Below are 9,409 nucleotides of genomic sequence, written 5' to 3'. Positions count from 1 at the left end.
TCTCTTTAGTCTCCTCTGGGCAGCGACAGTTTCTGAGATTTTCCTTGTCTTGATGGTCTTGGCCGTTTCAAGGAGTCCTAGTTAGATATTTGTAGGAGACCCATGATTTGAGTTTGGTATTTTTCTCATGACGAGACTGGGGTCATAGGTTATTGGGAGGAAGTCCACAGAGGTAAAGTGTCATTTTCATTGCATATCGAGCGCACATACTGTCAACAGGACTTGCGACTGCCGACGTTGGCCTTGATTGCCTGGCCGAGGTAGGAGTTGTTTAGCTTTTCCCCTGTGAATTTACTTCCCCCTCTCCTTTTTCGTTAACCCTCACCTGAGGATATTTTTCCATTGATTTTTTCCCCCCCAGGGAGTGGAAGGGAGGCGGAGAGGCTCATTGGTTGGTTGCCTCCCCGACCAGGGCCTGGGATTGAGCCTGCAACTGAGGTATGTGCCCTGATTCCCTACCCACTGAGCCGAACGGCCAGGGCTCCCTTCCTCTTTCATACTGTACACTTTGGACGTTGCAGTGCACAGCTCACACGTAAGGAGTGGAGAGTTATGCTCCAGCTCCTGGAGTGTCTACATAAATTATTTGGAATCCTTCTGCACGAGAGCGTTGTCCCTTCTCTCCATTTTAAAATGTATCATCTCACTGAACTTCCCAACGGCGCTTGATACTTATCACCCTGTTTTTCTGGGACCTGGAAGGCCCTGGTTCTTCCCCACCCGCTCGCACTACACGTAATTTCTGAAGACCTTCTCTACCTCCCTGAGAAAACGAGTGGCCTCATCTGTGTTCTCTCATGCTTTGTAATTCCAACTAGTTCATGCCACACACGTATTGTGCTCTGTGCCCGGGACTTGGGCTCAGAAACAAAGGTCTACGTGTGTCCTGCCCTCCAGCTGCTCACGGCCTTATCTGCGCTGGACGGGAAGTGCCCTGAGGGCAGGCACTTTGTCCAGCTTGTTCAGAGCTGTTTCCAGCCAACAGGTAGAGGTGCTGATAGCAGGTATCAGCACTACCCGCACCCTGGGAAATGCCTCCTGCAGGAGGGCAAGCGGGGCAGGCGATTGTGTGTGTGCCCTCCCCCCGGGACTGGGTGCTCCCTGAGGGCAGGGCCAGCCCCGATTCATCGTGGCCTAGAGGCTGGGTGGCAGTCAGGGGCACAGAAGGCTGAGCTGGGTCAGGGAGCCGGGGATTGGCCACCTCAGGTAGAAGTGAAGTTTGGAAGCTGACACAGCCCGGGAGGCCGAATCCGGAGGACTTGGTGACTGATTGGCTGGGGAGGGTGAGGCGGGAGGAGGAGTCACACACAGATGGCTCTGAGGTCTGGAGCGGGGGACAGCCGGTGCCACCTCTGATAGCTTCTGCGAGGAGAGCCGCTGACAGCCTGGGGCGGCCCCACCCTTTGGGGGCTCGGGCCTAGATCCAGGGCGGGCCGGAGCCTAGCGAGGGAGGGGTGGCCTGGCCTGTCCAAACTCCCGACCCCCATCCCCATGTTCTCGTCTAAAAAAATAATCTCAGCCTGGATTTTGAGCGCGATCGTTGGTTCCCAGGTGTGGGGGCCCATTCTGAGGGTCCCCTTCTGCCTGCGTCTGCGAAGGAGACCCCCAGGGGCAGCCTTGCCGCCGCGCGGGGTCGCCGTGATCCGGGCCATGGCTCGCCAGGCCCAGGTCCCCATCGCCGGGGAGGGGGCGGCCAGGCGGCGGCCCAGCCAGGGCGGGACAATGGCCGCGGCCGCCGGGGCCCCGGGAGCCCCCGCGCTGGGGAAGGGGCTGGCCTAGGGCCGGGCGCCGGTGCCCTCCCCGCGCGGCTCGGGAGGGCGGAGGGGGGCGAGGAGTTCCTTTGTGGCTCTGCCTCCGGCGCGGCGCGGACGGTGGGAGCCGCGCAACTTTGCGAGGCGGCGGCGGCGGCGGCGGCGGCGGCGAGAGCCAGACGAGGCCCCGGGGCCCGAGCGGGGCCCCCAGCGCGCGGCCCGCCCCCGCCCCCTGCCCGGCCCCCTCCCTTCGCGCGCCGTCGCCCGCGCCCGGCGCTGCCCACTCGCGGGAGCCCCCGGGGCCGGACGGGCTGCGCAGCCGGAGAGGCGGGGGCCCGACGCGGCCCCCCCGGAGCCGGGCGCCTGGCGCGGGGGCTCGCCGAGAACACGGGGGGCCGCGCGGCGCTGCAGACCCAGCCTCCCGCCGCCGCCGCCGCCGCCTCGGCGTGCAGAACCCAGAAGTGAACAGCAGGCGACCCGGAAGGTTTGCGCGCGGCTCCGCACCGACCGGAGCCGGGAGCCGGAGCCCCAGCCCGGCCCTGCTCGGGCCGCCGGGCGCGGGGCTGCGGCCGCGTGCCGGAGCCGCCGCCGCACAGCCAGGTCCGTGCGGGCCCGGGGCGCGGGGGGAGCGGGCTCGGTGGCCGCGGGTGCCCGCCCGAGCGCCCGCCCGCGGGAAAGTTGCGCGGAGTTGCGGGCGGGGTGCGGGCCGCGGCGCGGGCGCTGTCAGCGCGGGCCGGGCGCTCCGAGGGCCCGGGGCCGCCTGCGCCTGCGGCGGGGCCCGGAGCGGCGGCGGCGCGCGGGTAGGAAGTGCCTCCGCGGCGTGTCTGTCTGCTCCGAGCGTGTGCGAGTGTGAGCGAGTGTGTGTGTGTGTGTGTTTTCTTAAGCCGGGCTATTCAAACCTGCTGCAATTCTCCGGTAAACAATGATTCATGGGACTTAATGCAAATAAACGGGTAGCAAACGGCGCGGTTCGCGCACTTTGCAGCCGGCCGGGTGGAGCGGCCAGTGCCGGATTTCTCCCTTTTTTTGCAGATCTGCAGAATATGGCGTCCCTGTCCTGTTTTAAAAATAAGCCAGGCTGCCATTTTTGTTTTTCTTTTGTCTGAAAATTTTAATAAAACTGTCTGAGAATGTGGGAGAGGCGGCTGGAAGCAGAGGGGGCACCCGAAGGGTTGGCTTTTTTTCCCTTTTCTTTGGCGAGAGCCGCGAGCCTTTCGGGGAGGTGAGACACAATGCAATTGCACTTTAAAGAAAAAAAAGGAAGCCGCTGGGCGATTTGGGGGGTAGGGCTGGGAATTTAAAGTTAACTCGGAAAGTTTTCTTTCTTTCTTTTTTTTTTTTAAAGCTCTCTCTCCCTCTCTCTCTTTCTCTCTCTATCTCACTCTTTTTTTTTTTTTTTTTGAAGGCGGTGAAATGCCGCGAAAGGATCTCGGGGTCCATTTCTCCCCCCAGACAGTCGCCTTTGCAGGAATTTTTGGGAAAAGTTAACTGTTGGTTTCCTCAGAGCTGCGGGAGGCATGTGGGGGGTTGGGGATGGGGACTTGGGGGGACCAGGAAACGTCTTTTGGAAGAACCTGTATAAAATGTAAAGAACTATGGTCTCAGGTTGGAGGGAGAGGGCCGGCAGTAAGGGCTCTGAGTGGGCCCAGGGTTTCCGCGTGAGACTCCAGGCAGGAGGAAATGAACCTGCTCTCCAGCGCCCTGCCCTCCAGCCGTGAGTGTGGGGAGTGGGCCTGTCTCCCTGGGTGGCCGGGGCCTCCCTGTAGTCCGGAATCCTGCCCTGGGTGCCAGGGAGGCTCCCAGAGCCCTCTGGCAAGTGCGCTTGGTTGGCAGTTGGCAAGCCCCTTCCCCACCCTGGTAGGCCTCCTGCTGCAGGAGGTGGCATCTGGTGGTGAATGCCCCCAGGGGTGGGCTCTTGGCTGGGTACAGCCGGAAACTCCCCTGGGTCCTGTCTGTGAGGTTGTCTGGTGTTGGGGGGCCTCTGCTGGTTTGCTAGTGGGGGTCATCTGAGCCTCTTGCCTGTGGTGGCTCCTACCCTTTTCTGCCACCCCTGCTAGCACCCTGACGGCTCCTGTGTTGGGGGCAGTGTAGTTCCTGAAGTCTCTCTCTAGATCAGGGCCTGCTGGCTCTGCACCCTGCAGAGGGGTTCGGGAGGCCAGGCCTGGGGTGGCTGGCGCTGTCCAAGGCACCCGGGCTCATGGGGCCTGGTCTTTCCTCTGTTGGGAAAGTGTGTGTCCCCGGAGGACCCCGAGCCCTTCTGGCCCCTGCCCTGGTGTCTCTTGGAGGAGCGACACCTCTAGTCTTATTCCTGGTCTGTCCAGCTCCACAGGGCACTGTGAGCTCCCCGAGGGCAGAGTCGGGTTCAAGGTGGGGTTTCAGAGTTTAGGGCTGTACAACTTGCATGTCTGGGCCATAGGTACCACGCCAGGCATTTTTCAGACGAAGAAACAAGTCCAGAGAAGGGGGAGTGACTTGCCCAAAGTCACACTGCCAGTTGGGATGCTAAGTCAGGGGCCCAGCTGTTCAGGCTCCTGCTTCTGGGCTCCCTCCACTGTTCTCTGGCCCTGACCCCTGAGAGGGTCATTTTGGAAAGAACTAAACTAGAATGCGACAGCACATCTCCCTGCCCGTAATAGCCCTTCCCCATAGTAACCCTTCAGGAGTGAACGGAACTTTGCAGTTTGCACAGTGTAGTGCCTGGTCCTGATCACATCAGGCCTCGCAGGAGCTCTGTTGGGGTGAAACTGTCAAGGACACTTAACCCCATCTGAAAATGTAGGAAACAGGCTTGCAGAAGTTGAGCAGTGGCAGAGGAAGGCTTAATCCAAAGCATCCCGGCTCCTCGTCTGGGGGCCTTTTCCTAGGTGGACTTTGGTGCTCGTAGACAGAACTCTTTCCCACCTTCTAGATTTTGATCACTCAACTTCTGCTGACCCAGCGACTGTAAAAATCTAGAGGCCCACCCCCTACAACAGTGAGAGCTGAAAAGGCCCTGAGAAGTCACCTGGGCTCAGAGGCGGGAAGCCACTGGGTTGAAGTCACCCAGCGATTCAGGGCCCAGCTGGGACCCGAGCTCTGGTGTCTCATTTCCCTTCCTCTGTGAGACACGCAGAGGGAGAGGGAGCCGCTCTTCCCACTGCGGGCTCCGTTGGGCTCAGGAGAGCTGTGATCGCTGGTTGTGCAGGTGCGCACTGCCGTGGCCAACGCTTAGAGACGTGGTCTGTCCCAGGGGCTGAGGAATAGGCTCCCCGAGTTCTTGGGGAAATGGAGGCGAATGGCCCCGGGCGGAGAGGAAGCGGGTGTGTGGGTGAGGTATGACTGGGTCTGAAGCTAGCCTGGCTCCAGGCACTTCTCTGCCCTGCTTCTCTGTAAAGTAAGAGTTGTTCCTTCCTTCATTCATCTCCCACCCATTGGCTTATTTGTTTATTGGTCTGCCAGATTCTTTATTCTTTCATTTATTCATTAGTTTACTGGATTAGTCATTTCATTAGTCCATTCATCTCTCTGTCCATCCAACCATCCAATCCCCGGCACACCTAGCCCAGGCTGGACAGTCCTCTAAAGCCAACAGGGAAAAGGCTGTGAGACTGCGGGTGCGTATCGCACTAGCCAGGGCAGTATGCCTGGTGTCTACACGAGGCCCCAGGGCAGGTATCCCAACTGGCAATGTGACTTTGGGCAAGTCACTTCCCCTACTCTGGACTTCAGTTTCTTCATCTGAAAAATGCCTGGCTTGGTACCTATGGCCCAGGCATGCGAGTTGTACAGCCCTAAACTCTGAAACCCCACCTTGAACCTGACTCTGCCCTCGGGGAGCTCACAGTGCCCTGTGGAGCTGGACAGACCAGGAATAAGACTAGAGGTGTCGCTCTAGCCCAGGTCTCCAGGAGAAGAGGAGGCTTAAAAATACCAAAGGAGTTCCACAGACGGTGGGTCTGGGTCCTGGGTCTGGGTCCTGGGACCAAGTCCCATCTGTGTATTGAATTTTACAGCTTGCACAGTGTGGTGCATGGTTTGTGCGACTTTGGGCACTTCCTTCCTCCCTCTGAGCCTCAGTTTTTTGAACTTTAAAGTGGGGCATCGGGGCATCTCTGTGAAACTCTCATCGGTTGTTGGGAGTGATAACAAGAGTGTCCGGCATGTCTCCCAGCCCTGGCCAGGCCTGTGGTAGGAGCTCATTATACACCGACTGAATTACAAGGATTGCTAATTACCAGCCTGGGCTCAACCTGGATTTTTAAAACTATCGTGGTGTTTTCAGAACGAGCCAAAAGGTGTGGGGACCCCGAAAGCCCTGCTCTGCCTTGTCATCCCACTGCTGAGGCGTTTCTAATGTTTCCTAGGCATTGAGATGAACAAAATATCCAAAGTCCTGCAAGGGACTGCCGGCCTACAAGGCCCTTCAGGTCTGGGCCTGCCCACCCCTCAACCTCAGCTCCCCTGCACCCCCACCCGCCCCACCCCTACCTCTGGTCTCACTGTCTCCAGCTGCACTGGCTTCTTTCTGTACCTCAAATTTACCAAGCCTTTTGGTGGGGCCTTTGCACACCCCCCCACCTCTAAATGTTTACATGGCTGCCACCTTCTTGTTTCACAGGTTTCAACTCAAATGTCACCTCCTCAGAGGGGCTCCCCTGATCACCTGCTCTGTGATAGCTTCCCACTCTCACTCTTGGCCATGTCAGCCCCTTTTTATTTTTTCTTGTGGCTCTTACCAGTATCCGAAACATTCTCCTGTATTTGTTTATTTGCACTTCTTGTCTGTCTGCACCACTGGAACATGCTTAGACCGTGCAGGCGAGTGGGCAGCTGGCCCCAGCAGGTGTGACTGGGGCTGTCGTGGAGGTGCGGAAATGCTGGGAGCCCAGGTGTGGCGGCGGCCCTGGCAGCGCCCGGGAGATGAAGTGGCACTGAAGTGACACCGAGCCCTGTCCTCTCCTCCCCTGGGAGGCTCCGGGCTGTTGTTAGGAAATAATGAGATGATGAAATCGCGCGCGGGAGCTCGGAATCCCAGTCCCTGCCAGTCTCAGAGTCTCAGGATTGAGAAGCTTTCTGCCTCAGAAACTCTGACACTTGGAGTGTTCGCATGCTCTGCTCTGGGAATTAGAATCTTACAATGGGACTCTGCCTGCCTTACTCTCCCTGTGCGTCAGGCCACGTTAGAAGAGGCTCTGTAAACGTTAATGGATTTAATCCTCATTGTTATTACCCTCATTTTACAGGTGAGGAAATCGAGGCACAGGGAGATTAGGTAACTGGCCAGGGTCCACAGAGCTTGTCAAGGGCATTGTGGGAGTTGAACCCTGCACTTTGGGCTCCTCTTGTGAATCCCACACCTGTGGAGGACAAGCCCAGCTTCCCAGACCCTGCATGGAGCTGGAGTCCCCTCCCCACATCCTGGGCAAAAGGGCCCTGACTCTGCTAGAGTGACGGGGACCCCTTCCTCACCAGGCCCCCCAATTCTCCCCTTGTCAGACAGTTGTCATTGCTGGAAAGATTTCTTTACAGAGTGTGACGTGATCTGAGCATGATGGGTTCCCAGTGCTTTCCCAGTGGTTGGTGAGTTTAGAAGCCTCTTTCTCCCCACTGGGTTGTGAGCTCCTTGAAGGCAGGCGGCTTTGGTGCGTGGTGTTGAATGAATGAATGAATGGTGTGTACAAAGAAGGCTTCCATGTATCTCTATAGCACCGTGCTAGGCACTTGTTCCAGGGTATTGGGCAGACTCAGTGCACTTAGGAAAGAAAAGTGAGCCCTAAGAAGGTCTGCATCGGTGATGTGTGTCCCCCATTCTCGGAGAGCCATCTGAGACCTAAAGTCGCATACTCATTGGAGAGAGGTAGACCTCAGCGATTCCCCAGCGGACCCTCGTTTTGCCTGTTGGGGAGACTACAGTGGGAAGGGAGAGGAGTGGGCCTTGTCCAAGGACACTCACATCTTGAGATGCTTTGCCTGGTGGGCTTTCTGCTCCCCAGGTGCCAACAGGCGGCCACACTATGTGCCTGGGGTTCAAAGGCAGGGGCCGTCCTCTTTGGAGAAACTCCCTGGGTAGCACCGGCCTCCTCACCTCCACAGTGGGGGTCACATCCCAGGTGCACAGGGCTGTCCGAGGGCCCGGCGCCTGGCACTTGGGTGGGATTGAGGAAGTGGGTGTGGTGGAAGGGTTAGGGGCTGTGGGGATGGCTTCCTAGCCCTGAGGCTGGGGTGGCTTTGGAGGCTGGGTAGGATTTGGGGAGGTGACTGAGCGGTGTTTTAGTGGATAAGGTGTGGGGGGAAGGCCCAGGCATTTGGCTCTGCAGCCCAAAGTGTCTTGCCTTGTCCCTGCCTCATTTGTGTGGCCACAGGATTTCCTTGCCATGTGGGTCCTTCTCTGAGCTAAAGCCAACAGGGACAGTCCTTGAGGGGACAGTTTAGCCATTTCAGATTCTGGGGTTCAGTGGGAGAAACCTGACTGGGGTGGGTACATCCCCCCAGATCCACTGAAAAGCACACATTGTTACATATTCACATTATCAGCCACCCACTGCCACCGCTGACCCTACCCTCCTTTGCCATTTGGGTGCCCCCCTGCTGTTTCAGAAACACCACCAGAGATGCCCCGAACTGGGCCCACAGGGGCCAGAAGTTCAGGAGGCATGTCTGCTGGAGTGTGTATCTACCACGTGATACACACATCACATGGGAACACATGCATACGCTCCTACCACCTGCAGGATTACATACACGTGCAGACACCTGAGTGCACCCTCCCAGGAAGTGACAAACAGCTGCATGGCTATCCCTTCTCATGTACTTTCACATGCATGATACATGCCAAGTTTATCACCCGCACTCAGGCATACTCATATACATGTGTGTTTTTATATGTAGCTATGCCTTGCATACCCACTCATTTACACCATGAGTTCTGGGCTGTGCACACGATCCCCACGCATTCACGCGTGTGCCCACACCCTGCCTGGATCTGCTTGCAGCGGTGGAGCAGGCCGCTTGCTTCCATCTTCCACCTCCATGAGCAGTATTTCTTGAGCATTTACTATATACCAGGCCAAGGGCTAGATGCTGGGGATAGAGGTGAGGAAAACTGACATCGTTCCTGTCCTGGTGGGAGAGACAGACGTGCCAAAGAGCACACAAATGATGATGTGACTGTAGATTGTGGCAGGTGCTGGGAAGGAACTACTGTTCTCTGGCAAGGGCCTCCCTGTAGCGTCATGCTTGTAAATTCCCTATAATGAGTGACGGTCATGGTACCTGTAGGTGAGAGGTGCTTCTGGGAGGAAGTGACACCTGAACCGTGGCCAGAAGTTGTCCACAGAGGCCAAGGGAGCAGCCTGGCAAAAGCCCTGAGGTGGGAGATCATGGAGAAGGTGGTAGCTCCTAGACTCTAGGACCTAGACAATCCCTGGGTGAGGGTGAGAGACCTGGCTGGCAGGGCCTGGGGTAGGTCTTCTCTGGCCTCTTTACCCCCCGACACGTGTCCACCCCAGGCCCTCCTACCCTCTCTGACCAGCCCGCCCCTCCCTTGGCTGCCTTGCCCTGCGTGGAGGGCCCACTCTGGGGTCTGGAGATACAGCATGAGAACAGGTTCTGACCATCTGCCAGGGGTTCCCTGCCTACAACCCCTAGGAATTGTCCAGAACAGCGGTTCTCAACCTGTG

General features: G+C 58.0%; 1 protein-coding gene across 2 annotated transcripts in view; it reads left to right on the top strand.

Moving 5' to 3' along the window:
• Positions 1 to 2,063: 2,063 nt before the first annotated feature.
• The window catches only part of ZNF362 (zinc finger protein 362), a 39,614-nt gene continuing 32,268 nt past the window's right edge, over positions 2,064 to 9,409 (top strand). For both annotated transcript variants that reach the window (XR_009452041.1, XM_059690302.1), the window contains exon 1: positions 2,064 to 2,351. The gene's annotated coding sequence lies outside the window, so the exon portion shown is untranslated. The remainder of the gene's footprint in view (positions 2,352 to 9,409) is intronic.

The sequence above is a fragment of the Myotis daubentonii genome, chromosome 3, assembly GCF_963259705.1.
Source record: "Myotis daubentonii chromosome 3, mMyoDau2.1, whole genome shotgun sequence".
NCBI lineage: Eukaryota > Metazoa > Chordata > Mammalia > Chiroptera > Vespertilionidae > Myotis > Myotis daubentonii.
The sequence above is the reverse complement of the archived record's forward strand: the minus strand, read 5'-3'. Positions and strand labels throughout refer to the sequence as shown.